Here is a 6,000-nt window from a genome sequence, read left to right on the forward strand (position 1 = left end):
GAACTGCCTGAAAATGTAGAGCTGTGTTCCGGTAGCCATGTTTCTTGATGATGATTGAACAATGATATAGCTTTCACAATGGGACTCTATGAATGTGAAAACCTTGTGTCTGATGCTCCTTTTAGCTACTGTTTATCAACAGAAGGGTAGAACATATGGAACAAAAATAAATAATAGGGGGAACAAATGTTAAAATAAATTTAGTTTGAAATGCTAGTGGTAAATGAATGCGAGGGGTAAGGGGTATGGTATGTATAATCTTTTATTTTCTCTGTTATCATTTTATTTCTTTTTCTGTTGTCTTTTTATTTCTTTTTCTAAATCAATGCAAATGTTCTAAGAAATGATGAATATGCAACTATGCGATGATATTAAGAATTACTGATTGTATATGTAGAATGAAATATATCTTAATGTTTTGCTTGTTAACTTTTTTTAATTAATAAAAAAAGTTTAAAAAAAAAGAGATTTTCTTCCTGATTTTGGTGGTAAATTTACCAGCAAAGGGATTTTGGAAGATTTCTGCTTTGCAATTCTGAAATATTTCCTTGTTTATCAAATTCACTGGAATGTAGCAATAAATTGTTGGATTCTTTATAATAAATGGCTGTATCATATCTTTTAAACAATAAGTGGAAATCAAAAGCTATTGGACTACCTTATGGGTGATGTGAAAAGTTTTTTTCAAATTTCTTTGAACTTGGAATATCAACCCATCTTGTGTTTGACAGTCAATATTCCCACCTTAAATATTGCTATGTAGAACTTTTTATTAATTCACTATGTTTATATTCATTACAACTAAAACACTGTTTGCATCTTAACTTTTACATTTAATCAGGTGCCATTATTATTATTATTATTGATGCAGCATGCTCCTTGGAGTTAAAATTTCAAAATTCCAGTGTTCAAAAAATAGTAAACAAGAGCTTTGAAAGTATCAATCATTGCCACTAATTGCAACACTTCTATGACTATATAATTTCAGAGCCAGAATATAAGCAAAATATAATAGTTTGCTATATTTACTCTTACCTTTACAGACCATGAAGAGGTCTGAGTCACTTCTTCAAAAGCAGCCAGGTTAAAAGAAAAGGATTTTCTTGTCACCAAGGACAGAAAACACAGTATGTGCAAAACCTCAGAAGGTGCCCACCTCCCTCACGTCAGCTGACAGGTAACAGAGGAAGGGAGTGCCCTGCTGTTTTTAGAATGCTGTGTTTTGTCCTGTGGACAACAAGGGAAGTTGAATCCACCACCAAAGGTAAATGCTATTCAGAAAGTATCATTTAACTTGGTGGCTGTAGGAACAACTTAAAAATAAGACAAGCCAGAAGGTTAAATACACAATCCTCATTTTGAGAGTTTCATGCACTTTCAGTTTTTCTTTATTTCTTGGAATATACACTTTTGAACTTGCTATCCTATAGTTCTGATTTCTAGAAGGGACCTCTGCCAGATGCTGTAATAAAGCATTCCATTAAGTATACATTCCTGCCAGTTCTAAGTACAATTATTTACATTTTGAAAATGTTTGAATATAACATTTTTATTTTCTCCTAAGACTTCTCCCCACACCTCCCCCCAAAGCAAGCAAACAAAAAACAAGAATGTATTCCCTACTATTTATGTATGTAAATGAATCTTTATCTTTTTAAAACAAATTTGATATAGTTAATCAGACACTTTTAAAATAGAAATCTTCAACAACCTCAAAAAGTTAATTGAAATAGACAGGTGATAATTAACTGTATTACACATGGTGGGGGGGGGATGACACTATGACCTTGAGTGGACAATTCATATTTCTAAATGCAGCTGACCAGGTGACCATGGAAACTTTGTTCACCACATCAACTGACTCACCAATTCAATTGTGGTGGATGATGTGATTTACAAAGGTTGAACTTGTAAAATATAATAAATTATCAGCAAAATTATTTGCTTCTAAAAACAGTTAATCCGCCTGAGAAGCTATAGATAGTTATGAAAAATGATTAAAATGAATTCAGTCTCATAGGTACTAGTTGGTCAAAAATTTTGGTTCTGTTTTATAAGGCAGAGTTTTTTTTTTCCCTGACATGTGGCTGAGAAAAAACTGACATTATTTGATGCTATTGTACAGAAATGTTGAATAAAAATGATTAGTCATTTAAATTAAATTAAATTATATTTCCTAAATTTCTTAATGTATCTTTTTTCCTTTTTTTTTTTTTTAATATGGAATGCTTCATGAATTTGCATGTCATCCTTGTGCAGGGGCCATGCTAATCTCTGTATCTTTCCAATTTTGGTATATGTGCTGCCGAAGCGAGCACAATTTCTTAATGTATCTTAAGGTCATTTAGAGAAATTGCTTTCTGAAGAATCCAAGTTGCTATTAACACTATCAAACACAATGTTTTAAATTAGGTTTATAATTGACCAGTTAATTTTGACTGGTCTACGAAATACCACATTTTGAAATAAAAAATAAAAATTTAAGTGTATCAAGCATTTTGGTATGTACAAGGCCACCCATTTATATATTTGGACAAGGTCATATGCCTGACTGATGGAATCTTTCCGCTGTTAACCTGCAAATGCAGATTTTCCAGGCCACTGACTATCTAAGGCAATTGATGAGATGCAGTTGCTACCTTTTCATCCTTCACACACTTTCCCTTTGTCCTGCCAAAGACAGCACAGGCATTACTTTTTCATTTTTGAACATGTAGCAGAAACCAAACTGAGGCCTTCCCTCTCCTCCATTATTTTTTGTTTTCCAATCTTTCTCAAATACAGTATCACAAACCCTTCCTAATTAAACCCAGAATTTCAAGTGTCCTGTCACTGTGTGCTCATGCAGCCGTGTGCGTCCACCCTCCCTGCTGGCCTTATCTCCCTGTGGCCATTCTACTCCACTCTCTCATTGCCATCAGCCCTTCTCTCCTAAGGGTATCCATTTCACAGAAGAGCCAGAAGCAGCCATTCATGACTCAGAGTGCTCATACCATCTCCTCAGCTCCTGCTGTGAAGCCCTTCACATTTTCCAGTGGCATTTGCTTCACTTTGCCATCAGGCTGCAGTTTCTCCTGTCCCTTCACTTGATTCCACAAACCAGGGCCAATACAAGGTGGGTATGTTTAACAATATAACCGAAGGCTTAAAGGTAGCATAATGGGATTGCAGAGCCAAAACAGAAAGCTCAAAAATGGATGTTAGAAACTCCAAGGTTTACGGGCCTTGCCCCTTCACAGGAAACTCCCTCCTGGTCATTTCTCTCTGAGTCTCTGGTCCCATGTTCTGCTGCTTGGGCCTGCTCACCCCCTCAAAATGCTTCATCTTACTTGTCCTTGCTGCTCCTAAATGAAAATCCATGTATCCTGCTTGTCTCCAGATCTAGCCAAAGGGAATAGAGAAAAAAGCACCATCTAAGTAAAAAAAAAAATTAATCAAGGCAATAAAGCAATTAAGGGGATAAATATCATTATTATAATGCTTTCTAACAGAGTAATTTAATTCATAGTTATCCTATTAAATATGAAAAATCCAATCCCTTAAGGTGAACTAGGTCCTTTCTTTTCTGGGAGTGTGCAATCCTTATTTTAGCAGCCATTATACTCACACTTCGCAAACAGCAGTCAAAGTGTACTTCTTTTCTGTCTTATTCAAATTTGCCCCTTGGTTACAGTGTTTCATTCATTCATTCAGTAAGCATTTCTTAACTTTTAATTATGTGCATAGCATTGTGGAGTATACTGAGTTGCAACATTATAGCCCCCATTCTGGGGAAATGTGTCCTTAGGCAGGGTATCACTACATAGGGAGGCAATATTCTTTTAATTCTCTTAAAATTGTGAATCAGTTACCACCTCCTGAAAATAAAATGACATAACTCGTAAAGATCATGGCAATGTAAATATTAGTAATAAACACAAAAAATGCAAAAAAATGATATAACTCTCTGAAAAGCAAAACTAATTAGAATCAGTAATGCATCATTAAAAATGAGCTTTGCACATACATGGCTAATTTGATTTTCCTTGTTACTTTAAAGCAGGGAAGAAGGGACTACTAAAGAAAGAAGTGGAAGGATAGTAGATTGGCTCACCTTTCCTGAATGCCAATAAAGACATAGTCTCTATTTTCTTAAACAGATATGGCTCCGGAGAATTATAACAAAGGAAAAGAACACTGGATACAGGGTAGAATCTGTGTAAGCATGAGAGTGAGTTCTAGAGCAAATTTGTTCAGAGAAATCCCCATTCACCAGGATGATATAGAAGAGACCCCCTAATCTAGAGCCCTGTACATACAGACTCAATGGGGAAAATGGTATTCCATAGCCAGTAGACTCTAAGACCCAAGGCAGAAGCAAAGTTGTCCTTTTTCTCATTTTCCAACTTATACAGTTTCTTTGAGTGACACCAAGTTAAGTTGAATAGAGCTATTTGAAGTAACCTGGCTTAATAGGTCTTAGTCTTTTGGCATTTACTGGATCTACTATGTACAATGCATCTTTTAAAAATTTGCAATATTAGTTTCCTCTAGAAATTTTTATAGGAGAGTGAATATTCTGAGGGGTTCTGGTTTATGGAAACATTCCAGATTATATCACAAGAAGAAACTGATAAATTATAAGCAGAAATGTGTATGGTTTGGACATGTGGACAACTATTTACATAAATGTCCTTATGATGTGTGTTTATATGTGAATCTGTGAAAGAGAAAATTGAAGAAGAAATTGGAGCTACCAAGTAAATTAATATGGAGAATTAACAAGACATTAAAATTTTCAGAGACCCCACTGCTTCTCACCAAGAGCTATTTTACTGGTTTGAAAGTCTTTTTATTTCTACCATTATTCAAAATAAATTTACCTTATGCCTTGATTCTTGTGACATGCTGAGTGTGGTCAGCATGTCCTTCCAAGATCTGCTTGCATCTTCAGATATCATCAGAATACTGCAATGAGCCCTTTGTCAGCTGCAGCAGACAACCCAGAAGTGTTTTGCATACGACTTCCTTCACTGACCACAGCCATATCACAGCCAGCCTGCGCAGCTGCAACTCAGTGCCAGCTAGAGGTGAACCAATTATTTTCTGCAGCATTTTAAAATTTGTATTTCCATCATTGAAAATAAACTCCCCAGGCTTAAGTCCTCTAACTGCAAAGTTTCCAAGAAACTGAGATAATTATTAGAATGCAGCCACATTATACAGATAGGCAAGTTACATTAGAGTTAATTTATGCTTAATAGCATATGTGTTGTATTTACTTCTAATGCTATGTATAGGCCATATCACTGAGAAAATGCCACATTTGAATGAATGCTTTGCTAAAGGTGGTTGAAAGAATGGAATGTATCCTATATGCCATTGTGGAATAAGAAAATGTAGGGACTGTGAGAAATGGATAAAAGCTATGATCTGTTCCTGACTTTAAATTATAGCCAGCTAAGATATATGCCATAATGTTATTATGTTTTAGGCATAACAGAAATATAAACTGCTAAGAATTGGGGAAGACACACCATCAAGGTGTTATTTGCACAAGTCTTGATAAATGATAGGATAGTTAGGTGTGGCAACAATTTAGGGGATGAAATTTTCAGTTACCCTCAAATCTGTATTCATAGTCAATCTCATTAACATGCATAATTCAGATGTATTTCTGACATGTCACCTTGACCCATAGCTCTTAAGAGGAAGTCATGCGGTGTCAAGGCAAAAACATTTATTTGGATGTATTAAATACTATGCTACATTGGGAAATGAAAAGAAAAGTAAGGAACGCAAATAGTCTAGTTTAGAGATAGCTATGGAAACAAAAATTATAATGAAATGTGCAATGTACAAAAAGAGCTATAATTTAAGTATGCATAATATAAAGCCAATGACATTAAGATCTCTTCAAAGGGGCTTTGAAGATTTCTTAAAGGAGGGTTATCTCACCTTGGCTCTGAACGCAAATAGGAAATGTGCAAGATGGACTAGAAGAGCATTCTAGGCTGAATG

The 6,000-nt window shown here is 35.1% G+C and overlaps 1 protein-coding gene and 1 non-coding gene across 2 annotated transcripts in view; both read right to left on the reverse strand.

The window, feature by feature from the left end:
- LOC143680434 (phospholipid scramblase family member 5-like) overlaps positions 1–6,000 on the reverse strand; it is an 86,585-nt gene that overhangs the window by 22,804 nt on the left and 57,781 nt on the right. The gene's annotated exons all lie outside the window — the stretch shown is intronic.
- On the reverse strand, positions 2,215–2,318 carry LOC143681842 (U6 spliceosomal RNA). The gene has a single exon (XR_013174898.1). It is a non-coding gene; the product is annotated as a U6 spliceosomal RNA (small nuclear RNA).

This window comes from Tamandua tetradactyla, chromosome 4 (assembly GCF_023851605.1).
Source record: "Tamandua tetradactyla isolate mTamTet1 chromosome 4, mTamTet1.pri, whole genome shotgun sequence".
Classification (NCBI taxonomy): Eukaryota; Metazoa; Chordata; class Mammalia; order Pilosa; family Myrmecophagidae; genus Tamandua; species Tamandua tetradactyla.